The 26618-nt window shown below is 47.5% G+C and overlaps 1 protein-coding gene and 1 non-coding gene across 6 annotated transcripts in view; one reads left to right on the plus strand and one right to left on the minus strand.

Annotated features, from left to right (window-relative positions):
* Window positions 1–26618, minus strand: part of PTAFR (platelet activating factor receptor) — a 64397-nt gene that overhangs the window by 5340 nt on the left and 32439 nt on the right. Inside the window, exon 2 of one of the 5 annotated variants that reach the window (XM_025377978.1) lies at window positions 23756–23825. The exons of 3 other annotated variants lie outside the window; for them this stretch is intronic. The gene's annotated coding sequence lies outside the window, so the exon portion shown is untranslated. Of the gene's footprint in view, window positions 1–23564; window positions 23826–26618 lie in introns of all 5 variants that reach the window. One more of the 5 variants, XM_025377979.1, reaches the window with a different exon arrangement.
* On the plus strand, window positions 4791–4854 carry LOC112615784. The gene has a single exon (XR_003117469.1). It is a non-coding gene; the product is annotated as a U7 small nuclear RNA (small nuclear RNA).

Raw genomic sequence — 26618 nt, forward strand, 5'->3', positions numbered from 1 at the left:
TGAGCCACCGCGCCCAGCCAGTTATATTTTAAAATGGAATGAAAGAAGAGAAACAGAACTGCCATTGATTGTATTGACTATCAGGTGCTACTCATTGTAAAAACACACCATTATTTTATGTAGAGAAAAAACACTGCATGGTCAGACGTGGTGCCTCTCACCTGTAATCCCAGCACTTTGGAGGCCGAGGCTGGCAGATTGCTTGAGCTCAGGAGTTCGAGACCAGCCTGACTAACATGGTAAAACCCTGTCTCTACTAAAAATACAAAAATTAGCTGGGTGTGGTGGTGCGAGCCTGTAGTCCCAGCTACTCAGGAGGCTGAGGCAGGAGAATCGCCTGAACCCAGGAGCGGGAGGTTGCAGTGAGCTGAGATTCTGCCACTGCATTCCATCCTGGGCGACCGAGCGAGACTCTGTCTCAAAAAAATTAAAATAAAAAAGTAAAAAATAAAATGAAATATAACTTTATCTTCTCTGGCTTATTTTGACTTAAAATTTTAGATAATCTGTTTCTAGTGATAAATATACATAAATTCAAATTATAAAAATTTTATTTTTCTGACAAAATTTGAATATTTTTCTATCAATGAGATTTTAAATAAAAATTTTCATGGTAAAACGCCCTATATTTTAAAATAATTTAGGCCGGGTGTGGTGGCTCACACCTATAATCCCAGCACTTTGGGAGGCCAAGGTAGGCGGATCACGAGGTCAGGAGATGGAGACCATCCTGGCTAACACGGTGAAACCTCGTCTCTACTAAAAATACAAAAAATTAGCCGGGCGTGGTGGCATGAGCCTTGTAGTCTCAGCTACTTGGGAGGCTGAGGCAGGAGAATCATTTGAACCATAGAGGTGGAGGTTGCAGTGAGCAGAGATTGTGCCACTGCACTCCAGCTTAGATGACAGAGTTAGACTCAGTCTCAAAAAAAAAAAAAAAAAAAAAATTATGTGCTCATCAAAAGTCTGGAAAATATAGAAATATAATATTGGGGTCACCCAGAGAATAAAATAGTAGCCATCATTTAAAAGGATGTGTTAGATCTGACTGTACTGATTTGGAAAAGTGTCCTTGGATAACAGTGTTAATTAAAAACAAAACAAAACTGGCTGGCTGTGGTGGCTCGCACCTGTAATCCCAGCACTTTGGGAGGCCGAGGCGGGTGGATCTCCTGAGGTCAGGAGTTTGAGACCAGCCTGGCCAACATTTAGAAACCCTGTCTCTACTAAAAATACAAAAATTAGTTGGGCATGGTGGTGCGCACCTGTAATCCCAGCTACTTGGGAGGCTGAGGCAGGAGAATTGCTTGAACCCAGGAGGTGGAGGTTGCAGTGAGCTGAGATCGTGCCACTGCACTCCAGTCTGGGCAACAAGAGCAAGACTCTGTCTCAAAAAAATAAATAAGTAATAAATAAAAATAAAAACAAAATAAAAAAATTGCAGAAAATGTTTGGTATGACCCAGTTATACATGTGTATTTGAACAGAAGATCTAGAAGGATACACCTCAAACAGCTGACAGTGGTAAGTAGCCTCTGGGAGGGTGAGGTAGCTTAGTGGGAAGTTTATTTGCTTTATACTTTTATATGTTTGTCTGAATTTTTAAAGGGCACTTATTGTCTTAATAATTTAAAATTCTGAAAATACAATGTAAGGACATGCACACTGGCTCATGCCTGTAATCCAAGCATTTGGGAGGCTGAGGTGGGAGGATCGAGTGAGCCCAGGAGTTCAAGACCAGTCTGGGCAACACAGTGAGACCCCCGTCTCTAAAAAATAAAACACAAAACAATTAGCCAGACATGGTGGTGCACACCTGTAGTCTCAGCTACTCAGGGGACTGAGGCAGAAGGATCACTTGACCCTCAGAGTTTGAGACCAGCCTAGACAACATAGCGAGACACCATGTCAAACAAAACAAAACAGTTGCTCCCTTCCCTCTTGTTCTTTCCACTATTACTGTCATTGCAAGCTGCTAGGAACTAACTGCCCTGTTGTTTACGCTGCAGTGGGCATGACTCAGGGAAGCAGCAGGCAGGGAGGAGGATGGGAAGCAAGAACTCAGCTGGGACTAAGCAAGGTCCAGCTCATCATATCTAATAGTGTAGTAAAAAGAGCACAATAGGCCAGGTGCGGTGGCTCACGCCTGTAATCCCAACACTTTGTGGGGCAGACGGATGCTTGAGCCCAGGAGTTTGAGACCAGGCTGGGCAACATAGTGAAACTCTGTCTCTACAGAAAAAAAAAAAAAAAAATACAGGCCGGGCGCGGTGGCTCACACCTGTAATCCCAGCATTTTGGGAGGCCGAGGCAGGCAGATCATAAGGTCAGGAGTTCGAGACCAGCCTGGCCAATATGGTGAAACCCCGTCTCTACTAAAAACACAAAAATCAGCTGGGCGTGGTGGTGGGTCCCTGTAGTCCCAGCCACTCGGGAGGCTGAGGCAGGAGAATCGCTTGAATCCAGGAGGCAGAGGTTGCAGTGAGCCGAGATCACGCCACTGCACTCCAGACTGGGCGACAGAGTGAGACTTCATCTCAAAAAAAAAAAAAAATTAGCCAGGCATGGTGCTGCTTGCCTGTAGTCGTAGCTACTTGGGAGGCTGAAGTGGAAGGATCGCTTGAGCCCAGGAGGCAGAGGTTGCAGTGAGCAGAGATTGTGCCACTGACGTTCCAGCCTGGATGATGGGGTGAGACCTTGTCTCAGAAAAAAAAAAAAAGGGAGTGAGATACAAGGAGGACAATACTTGGAGCACCTTCTTTGGAGCCAGGTACTCTGCTAGGTGCTTCCACGTGTACTGCCTCATTTGAGTCTCACACAAGCACTTTGCCATAGAAAGTAAAATCCCATGTTACAGACTAGGAAACTGACTACAGGGTGGTTATATGACTTGTGCAAGGTCACACAGCTATTAAGGAATGGTGCCAGGATCTCAGACCCAGCTCTGTTCTTTCTCACATCTGTCCAACAAATATTTCTGAGCGTGTAAGGTACACGGCTAAGCACAGGAGCTATAGGGCGAACACCCAGCAAGGGGGCCCTGCCCTCAGAGAACTTACATCTCTTGGGGTAGACAGACAAAAGCAATTTAAACAAACACCGTTGTTATACAAATAAAAAGGAGTGCTGATTGGGCCGGCCGCGGTGGCTCACGCCTGTAATCCTACCACTTTGGGAGGCCGAGGTGGGTGGACTGCCTGAGCTCAGGAGTTGGAGACCAGCCTGGGCAACACGGTGAAACCCTGTGTCTACTAAAATACAAAAAATTAACCGGGCGTGGTGGCGGGAACCTGTAATCCCAGTTACTCGGGAGGCTGAGACAGGAGAATCGCTTGAACTTGGGAGGCAGAGGTTGCAGTGAGCCTATATTGTGCCATTGCACTCCAGCCTGGGTGACAGAGCAAGACTCTGTCTCAAAAATAAAATAAAATAAAATAAAGGGTGGGGGACAGTGCAGATATGGAGAACAAAAAGAGAACTACTTAGAAAGGACGTGACGTTTCAGTTGAGGCCTGAAGGAGGAACAAGGGCAGAACATTCCAGGCAGAGAACTCTGCGTGGGTCCAAAACTGAGGCAAGAGCTTGGTGGTTTCCAGGAACGGAAATAAGCTTACCAGATGGCCCTTGCCCTGACCTCCAGCTGCCACTCCACCCTCACCTCATGCCACCTTAGCATCAGGCTCTGGCCAGAACGGACTTCCCAGGCAGACCTTCGAACCTGTCCAGACATTTCCTGCCTGGGAGCCTCCACAATACCCATCCTGCCACGTGAATGCTCTTCCCTACCCACTCCCTACTCCGCACTTTCCTTTTTTTTTTTTTTTTGAGATGGAGTCTTACTCTGTCACCCAGGCTGGAGCACAGCGGCACGACCTTGGCTCACTGCAACCTCCGCCTCCCAGGTTCAAGCGATTCTCCTGCCTCAGCCTCCTGAGTAGCTGGGATTACAGGCGTGTGCCATCACACCTGGCCAGTTTTTGTATTTTTAGTAGAGACAGTGTTTCACCATGTTGGTCAGGCTGATCTCGAACTCCTGACCTTGTGATCTGCCTGCCTTGGTCTCCCAAAGTACTGGGATTACAGGTGTGAGCCACCTCGCCCGGCTCCACTCCCCACTTTCACCTGGCCAACTGCAACTCATGCTTCAGACCTCAGCTGAATTTCACTGCTTTAGGGAGGTCTTCACTGGACTTGGGACCAAGTCAGCATCTTCCACCCCCCACCCCTGCAAACTCCCTGTACTTCATAAATCTTAGCACAGTTGTAATCATATTGATATTTGTGTGGTTATTGAACATTTCCTCACTTGACTGTGAACACCAAGAGAGCTCGGACCTTGTCTATCTATTCAATACTGTGTATTTCCAGCACTAAGATGAAGGAATGGGTGATTGCCTTGTTAATTCACCCACCCCTTCAGGAACCACACCAATGGAAACACTTGAAGAAGCCTAAAGATACTTACAGGTATGTTTAAAGAAGCAATTGACTCTAATTGGAATTTTGTTCATTGAGAACATTTTTGTGCTTTGCTCCATTGAGTGTGGTGATAGTTTATCTGCCTTAAATATAAACAATATAAACATAGATTTTATTATTTCCAATAAATCGTTGTTATTCTTTTTTTATTTTATTTTTTTTTTTTGAAACAGGGTCTCACTCTGTCATCCAGGCTGGAGAGCAGTGGCACCATCTTGGCTCACTGCAACGTCAACCTCTCAGGCTCAAGTGATCCTCCTGCCTCAGCCTCCTGAATAGCTGGGACTACAGGCGTGAGCCACCACGCTCAGCTATGTTGCAGCTCTTTTAGAATTTGTCTGGCAGGTTTTCTGGTTTTTACTGGAAAATACCATCCCCCCCACCAAAAACATTGCTAGGTTCCACTCTGCTGGGACCTTTCCATCCCAAAGGTAGTACTGCCGTCTGATTCCAAAGCCCCAGGACAATAGTTCTCAGAGGGTGGCCTATGGAACTGGGGGGTTGGGAGTTTACGAAGTCAAAACTATTTTCATAATAATACCAAAACATTATTTTCCTTTCCCACTGTATTGACATTTGCACCAATGGTGCAAAAGCAAGGCTGAACAAAAGCACTGGCTCCTTAGCAGAAATGAAGGCAGCAACACCAAACTGTGCCAGGAGTCATTGTATCCTTCGCAGCTCAGACTGAGCGTGGGGGGAAAACGGTCAACTTCCCTTTAAAATGTCTTCGATAAAGCAAGGAAATTAATAATTTTATTAAATCTTGAATACACATCTTTTTAATATTCTGAGTGTAAAACAGGAAATATACATGAAACCCTTCTGCTGCAAACCAAAGTACAATGTCTTTAGGAAAAGCACCGCTGAGATTGTTAGAGCTGTGAGCTAAACTTTTTTTCTGGGTCGCAATTAGAAAAAAATGACTGACCAGCAGGGCACAGTGGCTCATGCCTGTAATCCCAGTACTTTGGGAGGCCAAGGCAGGTGGATCACCTGAGGTCAGGAGTTCGAGACCAGCCTGGCCAACATGGTGAAACCCCATCTCTACTAAAAATACAAAATAAAAATTAGCTGGGCATGGTGGTGTGCGCCTGTAATCCCAGCTACTCCGGAGGCTGAGGCAGGAGAATTGCTTAAACCCAGGAGGCAGAGGTTGCAGTGAGCCGAGATCGCGCCACTGCACTCTAGCCTGTGTGAGCAAGACTCCGTCTCGGGGAAGAAGAAAAAAAAAAAAAAGACTGACTGACAAACTATGGTTTTTCAGACTTGGGTATCTGGCAGACATTTCCTTAAATATGAGTGAAGGGAACCTGTTGCTTCAAGGGAAACAAATGATGAGATTTGTTGCCGATGATAAAATTTGAGCTTTCAGCCACTCACGGTGGCTCACGGTTGTAATCTCAACACTCTGGGAGGCCAAGGCAGGCAGATTGCTGGAGCCCAGGAGTTTGAGACCAGCCTGGTCAACATGGCAAAATCCCCTCTCTACAAAAGAAAAAATTTAAATTAGCCAGGCGTGGTGGTGCACTCCTGTAGTCCCAGCTACTCAGGAGGCTGAGGTGGAAGGATCAATTGAGCCTGGAAGGTCAAGGCTGCAGAGAGCCGTGATTTCACCACTGCACTCCAACCTGGGCAACACAGCAAGACCCTGTCTCAAAAAGTAAAACAATGAAAAAGTCCACTGATATGATTTACGTTCTACATTACAGTGAATCTTTAAGAAACTACTATATGCGGGGCTTTGATATCATATCAAAGGAGTATCGGCCAGGCGTGGTGGCTCATGCCTGTAATCCCAGCACTTTGAGAGGCCAAGACGGGTGGATCACCTGAGGTCAGGAGTTCGAGACCAGCCTGGACAACATGGTAAAACCCCACCTCTACTAAAAATACAAAAAATTAGCCGGGCCCTGTGGTGGTGGGCACCTATAATCCCAGCTATTCGGGAGGCTAAGGCAGGAGAATCGCTTGAACCCAGTAGGCGGAGGTTGCAGTGAGCCGAGATCATGCCATTGCATTCCAGCAGCCTGGGCAACGAGAGCAAAACTCAAAAAAAAAGAAAAAAAGAAGAAGAAGAAGAGTATCACCAATTATCTGAAAAAGCCACTAAAAGATCCCTCCCTTTATAAGTACATATCTGTGTGAAGGCAAATTGTCTTCAACCCAAACAACATATCACAGCAGCCTAAGTGCAAAAGCAGATATGAGAATCCAACTGTCTTCTATTTAGCCCAACATTAAAGAGATGTGTAAAAAATGTAAATCAATCCACTTCTCTCCCTAAATTGTTTATGTTTTAGAAAATCTAGTTATTTTTACAAGAATGTGCTATTTATGTTAACATGGAAGGAGTTTATTATTGGGTGTTTTTGTTTAAAAATGAAAATTTTTAGAATATCTAAGTTTTCATTTTTAATACAACAAATATTGCTGGAGATAGCTTATGTAAACAAAAGCTTTTTGGCACCCTCAACAATCTTTAAGGAAATAAAGGGACCCTGAGACCAGAAGATTTGAATACTGCTGCTCCACAGTCTCAGCACCCCTGCGCTTCCTTTGAGCCCAAGATGCCCAGTTCATCCAGGACCGGCCTTGTTTCTCTCTCAGGCTACACTGGCTATACCTTCTTGCCTTGGGGGTCCTGTTTCCAGGGCATGGAGGCATATTGCCCTGTGTGGTGGCTGGGGGCAGCACAGCAGCTGGGCAGGGCGTGGTGCTTACTCTGGGTCTTTGGGGAAGTCAGGTCCATAGCTCTCTGCCATCCCTACCCCCTTGCCCAACACGAAATGCCTTCCTCTTCTTGGGTTTGGGCTTTCCAGAAACTCTCCAGCCAGAGGACTCAACCCAGGACATTCTAAGCCCTGCACCCTGCCTGCCTACGCCTGTTGAGAAAGCCTTTCTGCCAGAGCCAGGACTAGAGCGAAACATGTGAGGCACTCACTGGGTGCCAAATTTAAGGAGACACCAAACCTCAGCAATTAAGACAAATAATATTTTATTTTATTTATTTATTTTTGAGACAGGGCTTGGCTCTGTCAACCAGACTGAAGTGCAGCGGTGCAATCTCGGCTTACCGCAACCTCCACCTCCCAGGCTCAAGCCAACCTCCTACCTCAGCCTCCCAAGTAGCTGGGATTACAGGCACACGCTACCGCACCGGCTAATTTTTGTATTTTTTGGTAGAGATGAGGCATGCCTACCACGGCCAGCTAATTTTTGTAATTTTAGTTGGCCAGGCTGGTCTCGAACTCCGGACCTCAAGTGATCTGCCCGCCTCGGCCTTCTACAGTGCTGGGATTACAGGTGTGAGCCACTGTGCCTGGCCGCCAATGAATAATATTTTAATGCAATATTTATTTTAATCAAAAGGAGTATTACNTTTTTTTTGAGACGGAGTCTCGCTGTGTCGCCCAGGCTGGAGTGCAGTGGCGCGATCTCGGCTCACTGCAAGCTCCGCCTCCCGGGTTCACGCCATTCTCCCGCCTCAGCCTCCGAGTAGCTGGGACTACAGGCGCCCGCCACCACGCCCGGCTAGTTTTTTGTATTTTTAGTAGAGACGGGGTTTCACCGTGTTAGCCAGGATGGTCTCGATCTCCTGACCTCGTGATCCACCCGCCTCGGCCTCCCAAAGTGCTGGGATTACAGGCTTGAGCCACCGCGCCCGGCCTCGCCTGGCACTATTATGATACTGTCTTCATCTAACATTTTGGTACTTTGTTTATCATAATTTTTTTTGCATTAATTTTGATTTTGTTTTGTTTTGTTTGAGATGGAGTCTCGCTCTGTCGCCCAGGCTAGAGTGCAGTGGCATGATCTCAACTCACTGCAAGCTCCGCCTCCTGGGTTCACGCCATTCTCCTGCCTCAGCCTCCCGAGTGGCTGGAACTACAGGTGCCTGCCACAATGCTCGGCTAACTTTTTTGTATTTTTAGTAGAGACAGGGTTTCACCACGTTAGCCAAGATGGTCTTGATCTCCTGACCTTGTGATCCACCCAGCTCAGCCTCCCAAAGTGCTGAGATTACAGGCGTGATCCACCGTGCCCAGCAATTTTGATTTTTTAAAAACACCTTCTCACCATGTGAACAGAACACACACACAGACTAGCCCAATTCACTCATTCAGTTGCTCATTCATGTATTCATCGGACAAGCACTCACAGCTCCAGGAGCTGAGCAGTGCACTAAGGCCTCAGAGAACAGACCCAGCCCTTGAGCGGCTCACAAGCCATTTTGCAAGAGAGAGATTCAGAAGTAGATAAGCAGGCAGTGCTATGATGATGGACGTATCAGGTGTAATGGGGTTTCAGAGAAGCTGCCTCTAGCCTAGACTTGAGGGTGAGGAGAGACCTCCTGCCTATGCTGAAGGAGTTAACTTCATATTGCAAGGAGAGAGGAATAGCAGGCACAGGGGACTGCAGGGCAGAGGCCTAGAAGAATAGGCAAAGGCCCTTGTTCTAAAGGAATGTGAGACATTTGGTTTGGCCAAAACTTTAAGGAGTTGAGAAGAGACAAGGCTTAAAAAATAAGCATCAGGGCCAGGCGCGGTGGCTTACGCCTATAATCTCACCCTTTGGGAGGCCAAAGCAGGCGGATCATCGGGTCAGGAGTTCAAGACCAGCCTGACCAACATGGTGAAACCCTGTCTCTACTAAAAATACAAGAAGTAGTCGGGCGTGGTGGCATGTGTCTGTAATTCCAGCTACTCGGGAGGCTGAGGCAGGAGAATCGCTTGAACCCAGTAGGTGGAAGTTGCAGTGAGCCAAGATCGTGCCACTGCACTCCAGCCTGGGCAACAGAGTGAGACTCCATCTCAAAAAAAAAAAAAAAAAAAAAGCATCAGTCAACTCAAGATGGGTCCTGGAGGTCAGTCTAAGGAGTCTGGACTTTATTCTGCAGACAATGGGAGCTGTTAAAGGATCTTGAGCTTGGAAGGGACAAGATTGGATTTGGGGAAGACGGCTTTGATCACTGTGCACAGAATGAACTGGAGGTGATCAGACCAGAGTCAGGGAGACAGCAAAGAGACATGGGCAATCATCTGGAGGGCCTCAAGAGGATTGCACCAGGGCAGAGCTGATGGAGGGAAACGATGGTTGTGAGAGTTATTTGGGAAATCAGATGGACAGAACTTGGTAATGGATGGGATATTGGTTGAAAGTAAGGGAGGAATCAAAGAGAACTGCCAGGTTTCTGGGCCAGATGATTGAGGATGTGGTGGCGTCTGTCTTCACGGAGAAGACACTGATGAGGAGGAACAGCATGAGGGCAGGGAGGATGAATTCATATGAGGACATATCCCATTTGAGGTGCCTGTGAAACACCCACGAGGACCAGGGTTAAACCCTAAAGAACCCAACATCAAGGAAGAAGTCAGAGGAGGACAAACCCGTGAAGGAGGCAGAGACAGGGCAGTCAGAGACAGGTAGGGTTCCATGCTGGAGGCCTAAGGGAAGAAAGTTGCAAGAGGTTGGGAAGACCTGGGCAACAGTGTGAAAAGTCACAGGGAGATGAATGACAATGCAGACAGAAAAGCAAACACTGGATGTAGCAACATGGAAATCAATCTCATGTGAGCAGATCATGTGATCAGAGGGAGAACAGTTGCCCAGGCATGGGTTGAGGAGTGAGTGATAGGAGAGAAAGGGGAATGTCAAATCCTCATTCAAGAAGTTCAATCGAGCCAGGCACAGTGGCTCACACCTGTAATCCCAGCACTTTGGGAGGCCGAGGCGGGAGGATCACTTGAGGTCAGGAGTTCCAGACCAGCCTGGCCAATATGGTGAAATCCCATCTCTACTAAAAATACAAAAATTAGTGGGTCGCCTATAATCCCAGCTACTGGGGAGGCTGAGGCAGGAGAATCGCTGGAACCAGGGAGGTAGAGGTTGCAGTGAGCCGAGATAGCGCCACTGCACTCCAGCCTGGACAACAAGAACGAAACTAAAAAAAGAAAGAAAGAAAGAAAGAAAGAAAGAAAGAAAGAAAGAAAGAAAGAAAGAAAGAAAGAAAGAAAGAAAGAAAGAAAGAAAGAAATTTGATTGAGCAACAAAATGCTGTGTGCAGACCTTGTTTGGATCCTGATTCAAATAAACCAACTGCAAAAAATATTTTCTAGACAATTGGGCCGGCTGTGGTGGCTCATGCCTGAGGTCCCGGCACTTTGGGGAGGCCAAGGCAGGATAATTGCTTGAGTTCAGGAGTTTGGGATCAGCCTGGGCAATATAGCAAGACCCCATCACTACTAAAAATTTTTAAAAATTAGCTGGGTGTGGTGCACACCTCTAGTCCCAGTTACTCAGGAAGCTGAGGCAGGAGAATTGCTTGAGCCCAGGAGTTCAAGGCTGCAGTGAGCTGCGATTATGCCACTCCACTCCAGCATGGGCAACAGAGCCTCAAGACCCTGTCACACACACAAAAAAAGAATTTAAAAAAAAAGACATTTGGGAAAACTCAAACACAGATAGTATTTTAAAAAATAATGTTTATTTATCTGGGTAGGATAATGATACGGTGGTTATATTGTCAAATTCTTTAGCTATTAGATGTGCACTGCAACCTGGGCAACAGAGCAAGTCTTCATCTAAAAAAATAAAAATAAAAATTCCAGGAAGACCAGGTGTTGTGGCTCATGCCTGTAATACCAGCACTTTGGGGAAACTGAGGAAGGAGGATGGGTCAGGAATTCAAGACCAGCCTGGGCAACATAGCAAGACCTCATCTCTACACTCGCCCCCACCTCCCCCACCCCCACCAACACACGAGAATAAAATATTCCAGGAAAATTGTGCCTGCATGCTAATCACTATTTCAAAGTTGGCTTCCCAGGAACCCAACCTTCAAGATTGTATACTCGGGTCTATCTGACTCCAGAGCCTCCCCAGTCCACACAGCCCCCACAGGAGGCCCAGCAAGAGTTGGCCTCCTCCTTCCAGGTATAGGACCAGAATCAGTGAGGGGAGTCCTGGTGGAGCCCCTGCTTGACTCAAAGCCATTGCCCTTGGTGCCGCCAGTACCTGTCATCCTGGCTTTTCCTATTTCTGCTGCCTTCTGTTCAGTCCCAGGCTCCTGGCCCCCATGTGACTCCCACTCCCTTGGCCCCAACCCAAACTTAGTGCCTATTGCTGTATCTTTGCATGAGTAGAACCCTTGAAATCACCCAAAATGTAACCAGCTGATTCTCCTCTGGGCCTGAGAGCTTGTACTTTCATTACTTTATTCATGCTGTTTCCTCTGCCAAGAAATCCTTCCTTCCTTATCATTGCCTGGATGTTTACTAGAACATTCTTTAAGATTGCTCAGACCTCATTTCCTCCAAGTAGCTCTTTCTAAGCCTCCTGGCCTGCTGCACACCCGGCTCCGCCCCTGGTCTGGTTAAGTGTCCATTCTTTGGACTTCTGTAGCTCATGGCTCTTTATTCCACTGACATGGCCTCTGTGTGTCCTCTCTGCCATCCAGAGGCAGGGACAATGTCCATTCATTCACCTCACAGTTACTGACATCCTTCTGGGTGTTGGACCCTATGCTGGGGAGACTGCAGAAACAAAACGAAGTTCCTGCTCTCAAAGAACTTACATTCTAGGTGGGGAAACAGTCAAAAATAAGTGGAGCAACAAATAAGATAATTTCAAATTGTGATGAATTTAATAAAGGAAATAAAAACAGTAACATGAAGATAGGGTAGATGGCTTTTTTTTTTTTTAATTTTTATTTTTTAATAAATAGAGACAAGGTCTCACTCTATTGCCCAGGCTGGTCTTGAACTCCTGAGCTCAAGCAATCCTGCTGCCTCAGCCTCCCAAAGTGCTAGGATTACAGGCATGAGCCACTGCACCCAGCTGGTGCCTGTTTTAAGTAGAATGACCAGGGAAGGCTTCTTGGAGGAGGTGACATATAAACAAAACCAGAGACAGTTTTACCATGAAGTCAATGAAGCTTAAGCTTTAAGGCCCTCTCCTAGGCCCTGTATCTAAGTGTATATTAGTAATTTGGTATCTCCAAAGGGGGGCCCTTCTAATTGTATAAGCTTTAGTAACCTATAAAATCTGTGTCTCCCCCTGGCTGAACTCTAAAAAAGAAAAAAGGAACAAGTAAGGGGAAGATCTGGATTATTCCGGCCAGAGAGTATCATGTGCAAAGGGCCTGTAATGGGAATAATTTCATCATGTTCTGAAGTAGGAACAAGAAACTGAAAGGTTGGTGTGGCCCTAGGGGAGTGAGAAATGGGAAGAATGGGATGTGAGCAGAGGACACCAGGCTCCAGATCGCTCCTGAGCCACGGTAAGGAGTTAGGATTTTATTCTACGAGCCTCAGAGAGCTGCTTCAGTGTCGTTAAGCAAGCAAGTAACATGATCAGACTTGCTCTAGCTGTCAGGTAGAGAATAGATGGTAGGGAGCAAGTATGGAAACAGCAAGAGCATTTTGGAGGTCAGAGATGGTGGTGGCATGGACCAGAAAGTGGCATTTCCAATTCCTCTCCCCGTCCCCTGTACTCAGGGAGCTTGGCTGGGGCAAAAGCTTGGTAAACATTTGTCAGGTGAACAAACACCCAGCAACCAACAGGATTGCCTGCTCCCCAGACAGAGCAGCTGCCACACAAGGCAGAGTGAGTCCTCTACAAACTTAGGACTCAAACTGTGGTCCTTGGACCAGCAGCATTGGCACCATCTGCAAGCTTGTTAGATATCAAGAATCTTGGGCCCCTCCCCAGATCTCCTGTATCAGAATCTGTATGTTGGCCGGGTGTCGTGGCTCATGCCTGTCATCCCAGCAGTTTGGGAGGCTGAGGCAGTCGGATCACTTGAGGTCAGGAGTTCGAGACCAGCCTGACCAACACAATGAAACCCCCTCTCTACTAAAAATACAAAAATTAGCCAGGCATGGTGATGGGCACCTGTAATCCCAGCTGCTCTGGAGGCTGAAGCAGGAGAATAATTGCTTGAACCCAGGAGACAGAGGTTGCAGTGAGCCAAGATCACACCACTGTACTCCAGCCTGGGCAACAGAGCGAGACTTTGTCTCCAAAAATAAGACTCTGTATGTTAATAAGATTCCCAGGTGATTCATGCATGCACTGAAATCTGAGACATGTTGTACCCCAATAACTGCCAGCCACATGCTTGCCTGGGCTAACATCTTCCATGGCTCCCCTGGCCCAGCGTCAAGTCCAGGCTCCTTTCCCACCTCATTTTCCACCATTCCCCGCTACTCATTTTCTACTCTTGCTGCACTGAATTTCCCACCGCTTTCCTAAAAACTCCATTTTTCCTCAAATCTCTTCGCCTTTCCACATGCCGCGACGCACTTTTGCCTGTTGCTTTACCTAGAAAAAACTTACTCACCTTTAAGACCTAATCTAAAAGAGTGCTTCCTCTGGGATGCCTTCCCCGATTGCCACAGGCAAAATGAGTTGCTTTCTTCTCTGGGTCCCCATGCACTGGGCACATTCCTCAGTCTAGCACCTGACACAATATATTTTAGGTGTTAATTTCTGTGGCTGTTTCCTTGTCAGAGCGGGCACTTCTTGAGGGCAGGGACTAGATCTTTTTCATCTCTTTAATCCCAGTGTCGGGCACCAAGGAATCAGTCCATGAGTGACCGTGCCCTGATGATGGCTCCGAAATCCCCGGCACAAAGGAAATGTGCACTGTCTCCCCGGGGGAGCTGTACTAGGGTAGAGTGGGTTAGGGAGAACAAGGTCTCTGGAGTCAGAAAGGTCTATAGGTTCATACCTGGCTTACCATTTACTTGCTGTACGACCTGGGGCAAGTGACCTCACCTCTCTAAGCTTCAATGTCTTCATTTGCAAAATCTTACAATCCTAACAATGGTTTCAAAGATAAGTATGCAAAATAGCTGAAACAGGACCTGAGCCACAAATGACCAAGCCTCCCTCTCCCCACTGGCCCAGCTGCTTGGAGCCAGGGGAGGGGACTGTGGGCCACCACTGACCTAGGGGCTTTGACCTACACACTGACTTTCCTGCCAGCTCCAGATAGAGCCTCCAGCTAATGCCAACAAAGCTTTCAACAGCTCAGGAAGAGGATGAACATTTGGAAAGAAAAAAAGAAAGAGGCTCGGACCACTCAGTTTAACACATGGGCATAGTTCCCTGATGGATCAAGGCTGGGCAGCTGGCCCAGGCACAGCCCTCAGCCGGGGGTGGGGTAGAGAGGCCATAAATATTCATGGAGACAGAAGAATTCTGCTGTCTGGATCTCCCACCCTTTTCCCTGCGCAGCATTCGGCCCCCATCCCTGCTGGAAGCATTCCCAGTCCCTAGGGAACCTGGAGAAGGGATTCTCATCCACAGCTGGACAGCCAGAGAGGAGGGACCATCAGGAGATGGACGGAAGGAGGTATGTGCTGGTTGATTCCCCAGGCCAGATTGTGGGTTGGGAAGTTGGGTTCACCAGTCATGCTAGTCCCTAACATTTGTGGGGCCAGTTGAGGTCAAAAGTACAAAATTCTAAATATTTATAAGCTATAAATAAGATACATCCAAGTTCATCCATAGCTCCTGCACCAGCAGTTCCTTGCAGCCCGGCAGGCCTGAGGGTGCATTCACCAACAGGGCAAGGACTAGAAGTGGTCAAGGCGGGGGAAAACCACATTCCAAGTGGGCACACTCTCTTGGATCCAAGTATTCCTTGCTCTATGGGGAGCATGAGGCTGGAGCCCCCCCTAATTTCAAGGCACTGGGCACCATTTACTGGTGTACAGTACATCTTGCCTATGATCATATTTCCTCCTCAGATCATCTTCTTGAGGCTGGTTTTACAAGATACCCCATTTTCCAGGGGTAAAAAGTGAGACTAGAGAAGAAAACAGATTTGTCCACAGTCTCCCAGCGGGGAAGTGGCAGACTTGGGATTTTGAACTCCAAGGTCCATCGTGACTCTCCTAGAACAAGCTGTGGCCCCTGCTGGAAGCAAACTGTTCCTCAGCCAACCTGTCCACTCACAGGCCTGTCCTACAACCTGAGAATGGGAGCTCCAGATGCTGTGAGGTCCCAGGAAGAGATGCCTTTGACCTGAGTCCCTGCTTTTACCTTTGCTCCTCAAAGCTGGGAAACGAATGGGACAAAGGGATGGCATGACCTGCTCTGTATCCATCTGACTCCCACCTGGTAGGGCGAGAGCTGGGTCAGATCCTGGTTCAACCACTAAACTCATCCTGTGACTCTGACTCTCTGTTTCCTCATTTGTAAAATGAAGATTTTTATATGGGACTAAGAGAAAAGGATATTAAGAAAACAATCTCATTTACAACAGTATTCAAAAAAATAAAATACTTAGAAATAAACTTAACCAGCTGAGCACAATGGCTCATGCCTATAATCCCAGCACCCTGGGAGGCCAAGGCAGGCAGATCACTTGAGCTCAGGAGTTTGAGACCAGCCTGGCCAACATGGTGAAACCCCACCTCTACTAAAAATACAAAAATTAGCTGGCCATGGTGGCGTGTGCCTGTAGTCCCAGCTACTCAGAAGGCTGAGCCAGGAGAATCACTTGAACCGGGAGGCGGTGAGTGAGCCAAGATCATGCCACTGCACTCCAGCCTGGGCGATACAGCAAGACTCTGTCTCAAAAAAAAAAAAAAAAAAATGAAATAAACTTAACCAAGGAGGCAAAAGACTTGTACATTGAAAACTACAAAACATTGCTGAAGGTTGGGCACGGTGGCTCACGCCTATAATCCCAGCACTTTGGGAGGCCAAGATGGGCAGATCACAAGGTCAGGAGATTGAGACCATCCTGGCTAACATGGTGAAACCCTGTCTCTACTAAAAATACAAAAAAATTAGCCAGGCGTGGTGGCAGGCACCTGTAGTCCCAGCTACTCGGGAGGCTGAGGCAGGAGAATGGCATGAACCTGGGAAGCGAAGCTTGCAGTGAGACGAGATCGCGCCACTGTACTCCAACCTGGGCGACAGAGCGAGACTCCATCTCAAAAAAAAAAAAATTGTTGAAAGAAATGAAGATGACACAAATAAGTGGAAAGACCTACCAAGTTCATGGATTGGAGGACTTAATATTTTTAAAATGTCCATACCACCCAATGTGATCTACAGATTCAATGCCATTCTATCAAACTCCCAATGTAATTTTTACAGAAATTTTTTTAAAATTGTAAAATTCATATGAAACCTCAAAGGACACCAAGTAGTCCAAACAATCTTGAGAAAGAAGAACAAAACTGAAAGACAACTCCTGATTTCAAAACATATTACAAAGCTACAATAATCAAAATGGTTTGGACTGGCATAAAGACAGACACGTAGATCAATGGGACAGAACAGAAAGACCCAAAATAAACCCTCACATAGTCAAATAATCTTTGACAAGAGGACCACGACTACACAATGGGGAAAGGATAGTCCCTTCAACTAAAGGTGCTGGGAAAGATGGATATCCACATGCAGAAGAATGAAGATGGGCTCTTATGTTACACCATGTATTATACAAAAATTAACTCAAAATGGATTAAAGACCTAAACATAAGACCTGAAACTATAAAACTCCTCAAAGACAACATAGGATAAAAGCTACACAGCTGTGCACAGTGGCTTACACCTGTAATCCCAGCACTTTGGGAGGCTAAGGTGGGCAGATCACCTGAACTCAGGAGTTCAAGACCAGCCTGACCAACATGGTGAAATCCCATCTCTACAAAAATACCAAAATTAGCCAGGCATGATGGCAGGTGCCTGTAATCCCAGCTACTCAGGAGGTTGAGGCATGAGAATCACTTGAACCCGGGAGGCAGAGCAGAGGTTGCAGTGAGCCCAAGCTCGTGCCATTGCACTCCAGCCTGGGAAACAGAGTAAGATTCCATCTCAAAAAAAAAAAAAAAAAGGCCGGGCGCGGTGGCTCAAGCCTGTAATCCCAGCACTTTGGGAGGCCGAGACGGGTGGATCACGAGGTCAGGAGATCGAGACCATCCTGGCTAACACGGTGAAACCCCGTCTCTACTAAAAAAATACAAAAAATTAGCCGGGCGCAGAGGTGGGCGCCTGTAGTCCCAGCTACTCGGGAGGCTGAGGCAGGAGAATGGTGTGAACCCGGGAGGCGGAGCTTGCAGTGAGCTGAGGTCCGGCCACTGCACTCCAGCCCGGGGGACAGAGCGAGACTCCGTCTAAAAAAAAAAAAAAAAAAAAAAAAAAAAAAAAAAAAAAGGTTCACAACAGGCCAGGTACCATGGTTCATGCCTGTAATCCCAGAACTTTAGGAGGCCTAGGTAGGAGGATTGCTTGAAGCCAGGACTTCGGGACCAGCCTGGGCAACATAGCAAGATCTTGTTTCTACACAAAATTTTAAAAATTAGCTGAGCATGATGACATGCACCTGTAGTCCCAGCTACTCAGAGGCTGAGGCAGGAGGATACCTTGAGCGCAGGAGCTCAAGGCTGAAGTGAGCTATGATCGTGCCACTGTACTCCAGCCTAGGCAACAGAGGGAGACTCTGTCTCTAAAAAAACAAACAAACAAAAATCATTAATTAATTATTTAAATTAAAAACAAATGGCCGGGCGCGGTGGCTCAAGCCTGTAATCCCAGCACTTTGGGAGGCCGAGACGGGCGGATCACGAGGTCAGGAGATCGAGACCATCCTGGCTAACACGGTGAAACCCCGTCTCTACTAAAAAAAAAATACAAAAAACTAGCCGGGTGCGGTGGCGGGCGCCTGTAGTCCCAGCTACTCAGGAGGCTGAGGCAGGAGAATGGTGTGAACCCGGGAGGCGGAGCTTGCAGTGAGCTGAGATCCCGCCACTGCACTCCAGCCTGGGCGGCAGAGCGAGACTCTGTCTCAAAAAAAAAAAAAAAAAAAACAACAACAACAACAAAGAAAGCCTCATAACATTGGAATGGGTCATAATTTCTTGGCTATGACACCAAAAGCACGGGCAACGAAAGCAGAAATAAACGAATTTTTGGCAAACTTTAAATAATCTCCATGAAGCAAAGGAAAACAATCAGCAGAGTGGAAAGGCAACCTGTGGATGGGAGAAAAGGCAACCTTTGGGATGGAACCAGATATCAGATAAGGGGTTAATAAGCAGAACTCCTACAACTCAGTAACAACAACAACAACAAAATTCAGTTTAAAAATGGGCAAAGAACTTGAATAGACATTTCTGCAAAGAAGATACACCAGTGACCACAAACACGTGAAAAGGTGGTTCAATATCACTGATCATCAGAGAAACGCAAATTGAAACCATAATGCAATATCACTTCATACCCACTGGGATGGCCATTGTCAATAACACAGAAATGTGTGAGCAAGGATGTGAGAAATGGGAACCTTTGCACAGTGTTGATGGGATTCTAAAATGGTGCAGCCACTATGGAAAAGAATATAGAAGCTCCTCAAAAAACTAAAATTAGAATGATTATATGACCCAGCAATTCTACTCTGGGTACACTATATATTCAAAAGAACTGAAAACAGGTTTTTGTTGTTTTTTTTTTTTTGAGATGGAGCCTCACTCTGTTGCCCAGGCTGGAGTGCAGTGGCACGATTTTGGTTCACTGCAACCTCTGCCTCCCAGGTTCAAGTGGTTCTCAGCCACCCTAGTAGCTGGGACTACGGGCACCCACCACCTTGCCTAGTTAATTTTTGTATGTTTAGTAGAGATGAGGTTTGGCCATGTTTGCCAGGCTGGTCTCTAACTCCTGAGCTCAAGTGATCCTCCTGCCTTGGCCTCCCAAAGTGCTGGGATTACAGGCGTGAACCACCGTGCCAGCTGAAAACAGGATCTTGAAAAGACATTTGCACATTCATATTCACAGCAACATTATTCACAATCGTCAAGCATGGAAACACCTAACATGTCCATGGACAGATGAATGGATGAGCAAAATGTGGTATATACATACAATGGAATATTATTCAGCCTCACAAAGGAAGAAAATTCTGACACGTGTTACAACGTGGATGAATCTTGAAGACATTTCTGCTAAGTGAAATAAGCCAGCCACGAGAAGACAAATACTACATGATTCCACTTATATGAGACATTTAAAGTAATCAAACGCATAGAACCAAAAGCAGAATGGTGGTTGCCACCAGGGGCTGGGGGAGGGGAAAATAGAGAGATGTTCAACAGATGTAGAGTTTCAGTCATGCAAGATGAAAAAAAATTTTTTTTTTTTTTTTGAGATGAAGTCTCACTCTGTCACCCAGGCTGGAGTGCTATGGCATGATATTGGCTCAACGCAACCTCCGCCTCCCGGGTTCAAGCGATTTTCCTGCCTCAGGCTCCTGAGTAACTGGGATTACAGGTATGCACCACCACGCCCAGCTAATTTTTGTATTTTTAGTAGAGGCAGGGTTTCACCATGTTGGCCAGGCTAGTCTCGAACCCCTGACCTCAAGTGATCCACCTGCCTTGACCTCCCAAAGTGCTGGGATTACCAGCGTGAGCCACCGCGCCCAGCCAAGGTGAAAACATTCTACTGGCACTCACAGGATTTAAAAAGAAAATAAAACGTTCTAGAGATCTGTTATACAACAATGTGAACATAGTTAGCATGACTGCACTATACACTTTAAAAATGTTAAGAGGGACCAGGCACGTGGCTCATACCTGTAATTCCAGCACTTTGGGAGGCCAGAATGAGTGGATCACTTGAGCCCAGGAGTTTGAGACCAGCCTGGACAACATAGCAACACCCCAATCTCTATAAAATAAATTTTTAAATTTTTAAAAATGCACGCTAAGAGAGTAAATTTGTGTTATGGTTTTCACCACCGTAAAAAAAAAAAAAAAATTAATGAGCCTAAGAGATGGCAAATTTGAAAGTACATTGTGTATTTTTAAGTTAGAGTCATATGACTCAGTTTATGACTTAAAAGCTGTGCAACCTTTGGTAAAACTGCTTGCCTCCTTTGGGCCTCATTTGTAAAATAGTAACACGTCTCTTTCATAGGGCTTTTGTAAGCATCAAGCAAAATAAAGGATATATAGTATTTAGAGAACAGTGGTTAAGAGCACAGACTCGGGAGTCAGACAAACCTGGGTTCAAATCCTGCCTCTCTCACTTCCTACCACAGGACCACAGCCAAGCCTGTTCTCCCTCTGAGTCTCAGGTCCCTCCCTGAAAATGGAGCTGATAATACCCAGGCACATACCTCTCCAGAGTGGTGTGAAGAGTCAATGAAATAACGTGTATGGCCGGGCGCGGTGGCTCACGCCTGTAATCCCAGCACTTTGGGAGGCCGAGGCAGGCGGATCACGAGGTCAGGAGATCGAGACCATCCTGGCTAACATGGCGAAACCCCATCTCTACTAAAAATACAAAAAATTAGCCAGGCATGGTGGTGGGCGCCTGTAGCCCCAGCTACTCGGGAGGCTGAGGCAGGAGAATGCCGTGAACCCAGGAGGCGGAGCTTACAGTGAGCCGAGATTGCGCCACTGCATTCCAGCCTGGGCCACAGAGCGAGACTCTGTCTCAAAAAAAAAAAAAAGAAAGAAAGAAATAATGTATATAAAGTCCTTATCAGGGCCGGGCGCAGTGGCTCACGCCTGTAATCCCAGCACTTTGGGAGGCCAAGGCGGGCAGATCACTTGAGGTCAGGAGTTCGAGACCAACCTAGCCAACATGGTGAAACCCTATCCCTACTAAAAATACAAAAATTAGCCAGGCGTGGTGGCGCATGCCTGTAATCCCAGCTACTTGGGAGGCCGAGGCAGGGGAATCGCTTGAACCCAGGAGGCAGAGATTGCAGTGAGCCAAGATGACGCCATTGCACTCCAGCTGGACGACAGAGCAAGACTCCATCTCAGAAAAAAAAAGAAGGTGCCTGGTCTGGTCTATAGTGAGAGCTCATTGAATGTTGGCTATCATTCCTCTTACTTTCTTACCCAGACAGAGTTGGAAGTTCCACCTCAAGTTCCCATAATAATACATCACATTGCATTATCATAGCTCTTGATTTCTCTCTCCTTTTGGACTGTGAACTCCCCAGGGCCAAGGCTTCTGACATATCACCAATACCCATCACAGGGCCTCCTACATAGCACACACATGAGAAATATTGACTAAATAGACAGGTGAGCCTCCGTACACACACAGTCACAGTGTCCCTCACTCTTCGTTTCCAAACCCTCATGCCCCAGCTCTAGCCAATCCCAGCTCTTAGATTCCCTGGGACCAGTCCCGGTTTCCTCATCTATAAAACAGGAATAACATCAACATTGAGGCTGGAAAGGTGGCTCACACCTATAATGCCAGCACTTTGAGAGGCTGAGGTAAGAGGATTGCTTGAGGCCAGGAGTTTAAGACCAGTCTGAGCAACATAACCAAATTTTGTCTCTACAAAATTTAAAAAAAAAAAAAAAAAATTAGCCAGGCGTGGTGGCACATGCCTGCAGTCCTAGCTACTATGGAGGCTGAGGCTGCGGATCACTTGGGTCCATTACAGTGAGCTATGATCATACCACTGCACTCCAGCCTGGGCAACACAGCAAGACCCTATCTCTTAAAAATAAAAATTAGGCTAGATGGGGTGGCTCACACCTGTAATCCCAGCACTCTGGGAGGCCAAGGCAGGTAGATCATCTGAGGTCAGGAGTTTGAGACCAGCCTGGCCAACATAATGAAACCCCATATCTACTAAAAATACAAAAATTGGCTGGGCGTGGTGGCACACATCTGTAATCCCAGCTATGTGGGAGGCTGAGGCAGGAGAATCACTTGAATCCGGGAGGGGGAAGTTTTGGTGAGCTGAGATTGTGCCACTGCACTCTAGCCTGGGTGACAGACCGAGACTCCATCTCAAAAAAAAAAAAAAAAAAAAAAGACCTCACAGCGTAGCCCTGATGTTGAAGACAGACAACCTCTACAGTACTAGGCATATAGAAGGTGCTCAATACATGAGTTACTTCCTTTTCTGACATGCTCTGTTGCTTGACATTTGTGCCCTGGCCTGGCCGTGCCGGCCACACCCTCTAATGATACCTCTCACAGAGTGGTTTCAATACCATTTCTCCAAGATGCAGAAGGATTTGAGGGATGAATTAAGGGAGCAGAAATCCTGACCTCTGGGGAATTCTGTGCCAGGCTCCCACAATTCCCAGTGCAAGGGACCATGCACATTTATTGGCTGATGAATGGAGCACCCTGTCTGGGAGAGGTTAAGGACAGGGTCTAGGGCACCCGGGATGATGATGATCTGGGTGCCAGTCAGAGTTACCCAGTGTTCCTTCTCACTGGGGACCTCACCCTGGCCCCAGATATGTATATAACATTGATGAGACTCAGCCTCTGCTCAGCTGGCCTAGTTAACCCCAAGTCTGGCCTGGGTCTCTCCTCCTGGCTCCCAGATACCCAGGTGGTATCTGTCTGAGTTACCCTACCCAATTTTGCTTCCAGGACAGGGCCAGGGCCAGGAAGAGGGAGGGAGGAACCACCTCCTCTGGGCTGCCCCAGCACTGGGCACATCATGCCTCTGTTATGCCTCTGGTTTTTGTTTGTGTGTGGGTGGGTTGTTTTTGAGACCGAGTCTCACTCTGTCACCCAGGTTGGAGTGCAATGACGCAATCTCAGCTTACTGCAACCTCCGCCTCCCAGATTCAAGCGATCCTCGTGTCTCAGCCTTCCAAGTAGCTGGGATTACAAGCGCACGCCACCATGCCTGGCTAATTTATATATATATATATATATATATATATATATATACACATATTTTTTTTTTTTTTTTTTTTGAGACGGAGTCTCGCTCTGTCACCCAGGCTGGAGTGCTGTGGCCGGATCTCAGCTCACTGCAAGCTTCGCCTCCCGGGTTCCCGCCATTCTCCTGCCTCAGCCTCCCGAGTAGCCGGGACTACAGGCGCCCGCCACCTCGCCCGGCTAGTTTTTTTTTTTTGTATTTTTTAGTAGAGAGGGGGTTTCACCGTGTTAGCCAGGATGGTCTCGATCTCCTGACCTCGTGATCCTTCCGTCTCGGCCTCCCAAAGTTCTGGGATTACAGGCTTGAGCCACCGCGCCCGGCTAATTTTTATTTTTTTAGTAGAGATAGGGTTTCACCATGTTGGCCAGGCTGGTCTCGAACTTCTGACCTCAGGTGATCCGCCCACCTCGACATCCCAAAGTGCTGGATTACAGGCATGAGCCACCGCACCTGGCCATGCCTCTGTTATACCAGGAATCACGCTGACTTCTTCCCAGCCTAGGAGTTCCTGAGTCCTGCTGGTGTCCTCGTGGCCAGTCCAGGACCCCGTATAGGGAAAAAAGCAGGGCTGGGCACAGGCCCTGGAGTCACACAGACCTGAGTCTGCACCTGGGTCTGCTTTTCCTTGCTATGTGATCCTTGGCTCTCCCAGCCTCCCTTTCTTCATCTGCAAAATGATGGTAATAAAACCTTCCTCACAGGGTGATTGTGAGAGCAGAGGGAAGCAATTTACTCAGTAACTGTGAACTCCCTTCTCTGCTGTCCTCAGAAAATGTTTGTTGAATAAGTGAATAAAGAAGCAACCGAATTGGCCATGCACCAAGCCAGCTACACATTGTCTCCTAGAAGCAATCGAGGTTAGCCAGAGAGAAAGCATAGGAACCGAAACCAGGGGATGTGGGCTCTGGCCTCAGCTGTGCCAATCACCCACATAACTTGAGTGAGCCTCATTCCAGCTCTGAGCCTTGGGTTTTTATCTGCAAAATGCGGTGTCTGTGCCTTGCTTATCTCAAAACATTGTTGTAAAAAAAAAAAGGAAGTGAGATTATTGGTAGTGACAGTTTTTGGTAAACAGTAAAGCACTTGATACATTGAAATGGACTTTATGAACTGTAAAAGGTAATGTAGGCTGGGTGCAGTGGCTCGTGCCTGTAATCCCAGCACTTTGGGAAGCCAAGGTGGGAGATGGCTTGAGGCCAGAAGTTCAAGACCAGCCTGGGAAACATAGCAAGATCCCGTTTCCACAAAAAAAAAAAAAAAAAAAAAAAAAAAATTGTTTTTTAAATTAGCCAGTCATGGTGGCATGCGCCTGTAGTCCTGGCTACTTGGGCAGCTAAAGCAGGAGGATGGCTTGAGACCAGAAGTTCAAGGCTGCAGTGAGTCATGATCATGCCACTGCTCTTCAGCCTGGGTGACAGAGCAAGACTGTGTCTCTTAAAAAACAAAAGGGGGGGGTGGGGAGGGCCAGGCATGGTGGCTCACACCTGTAGTCCCAGCACTTTGGGAGGCCGAGGCAGGCAGATTGCTTGAGCATAGGAGTTCAAGACCAGCCTGGGCATCATGTCAAACCCTACCTCTACAAAAAAAAAAAAAAAAACCACAAACCTTAGCCAGGCAAGATGGTGTGCACCTATGGTACCAGCTACTTGAGAGACTGAGGTGGGAGGATTGCTTGAGCCCAGGAGATCGAGGCTGCAGTGAGCTGTGATCATGCTACTGCACTCCAGCCTTCATGACAGAGCAAGATCTTGTCTCAAAAGAAAAAAAAAAGCGGGGCGGGGTGGGTGGCGCAGGGTATGCACAAATTTGATTTTGACGTGCTTCTGCCGTTAGCCAGTCGGGCTCAACGCCAAACCCAGGCCCTGATGATCCCCCTCCTGCAGAACCAAGGGAGTGGGGAGGGGCGGCTGAGTGGTGATCCTCCCCTGCATATTCTGTTTCTTTCTCTCACACACAAACACACAAACAAATACACACACAGAATCTGGCTGTGATTCCCCTCGGCTGAAGACACACAGAGGCATATCAGCCTCTCAGCTGGCTTTGTGGGCCATCTGCTCCTGGGAGGGGAGCTGTCTGGCTGGAGCAGGCCACATGCAGCCTGGCTATGCTCCCAGCCCATCATTCCAGATACACGCAGACATAGCCAGACACCCCACATAACCACAGACACACATGCACACACATTCACACACAAAGACACACCAGAGGCTTCTCGCTCTCATCGTGCTGTCAAAGAACCCAAGAGGGGCTGGTCAGAGAGGGGGCTGCAGCAGGGTCCCAGCATTTGCCCTTCGGGAGCTGGCTCCACTCCTGCCCCAGACACACACCTCTAGGCCCATCAAGGGGTGCTACCAGGCTCCTGCTCCACTGTTGCCCTCGGAGGCCCAAGCCTCTACCCACCTAGGGGATCAGAACAGGAAAGTGGGGGATGCCACCAAGAAAGAGAATGCCGTCCTCTTCAACAAGGCCTCCTTTATAGGCCTGGGGTGGGAAGGGGATCCCTGTAAAAGGACAACAAGATCCCAACCTCTCCTCATACCCGCTTCCCACCACCAATCAGAGAAAACTCAGTCCTGTAGGTGCATTTTGTCACTGATAACATAAACTGTGAATTCCTTACTCCTTCAATGACCAGATGGGGAAACTGAGGCCCAGAGATGAGAAGGGATTTTCCCAAGGTGAACACAGTGTCGGGGGCAGAGCTGGGACCAGATACTGGACCTCTGGTTCACCATCCATTCCCTTCCAACTGCAAAAACCGCTTCGTCATTCATCTGTCCTGTGCATATTCTAAGCATATGCTATGTTGCAAACCCTGTGCTAAGGATAAAGGATACAACAGTGAACAAAACAGGTTCCTCATCCGTAAGGCGTTTACAGCAGGCATCACAGAGTCAGCATTAGAGGGAATGCATCGGTCCCCTTTGTGCAGCATTTTCCAATTGACAAAGCACTTCCCCACCCCACCTCTTACTTCATCCTCCCCTCAAACTCACAGGTCAGTATTTTGTTTTGTTTTGTTTTGTTTTTTGAGACGGAGTCTCGCTCTGTCACCCAGCCTGGAGTGCAGTGGCACCATCTCAGCTCACTGCAACCTCCACCTCCCAGGTTCAAGCAATTCTCCTGCCTCAGCCTCCTGAGTAGCTGGGATTATAGGCACCTGCCACCACGCCCAGCTAATTTTTGTATTTCTAGTAGAGATGGGGTTTCACCATGTTGGCCAGGATGGTCTCCATCTCTTGACCTCGTGATCTGCCAGCCTCAGCCTCCTAAAGTGCTGGGATTACAGGCGTGAGCCACCACGCCCGGCCCACAGAGGTCAGTATTTTAACCTGCAATCTGCAAAGGAGGAAAGTGCCACTTCTGAACGACTCAATGCCCCAGCTTGTCAGCAGGAGCTGAGATCGAAACCCCGGATGCCCACTTCAGGCCCAGGACCCAGTCATCTAAGGGGCTG

This window comes from Theropithecus gelada, chromosome 1 (genome assembly GCF_003255815.1).
Source record: "Theropithecus gelada isolate Dixy chromosome 1, Tgel_1.0, whole genome shotgun sequence".
NCBI lineage: Eukaryota > Metazoa > Chordata > Mammalia > Primates > Cercopithecidae > Theropithecus > Theropithecus gelada.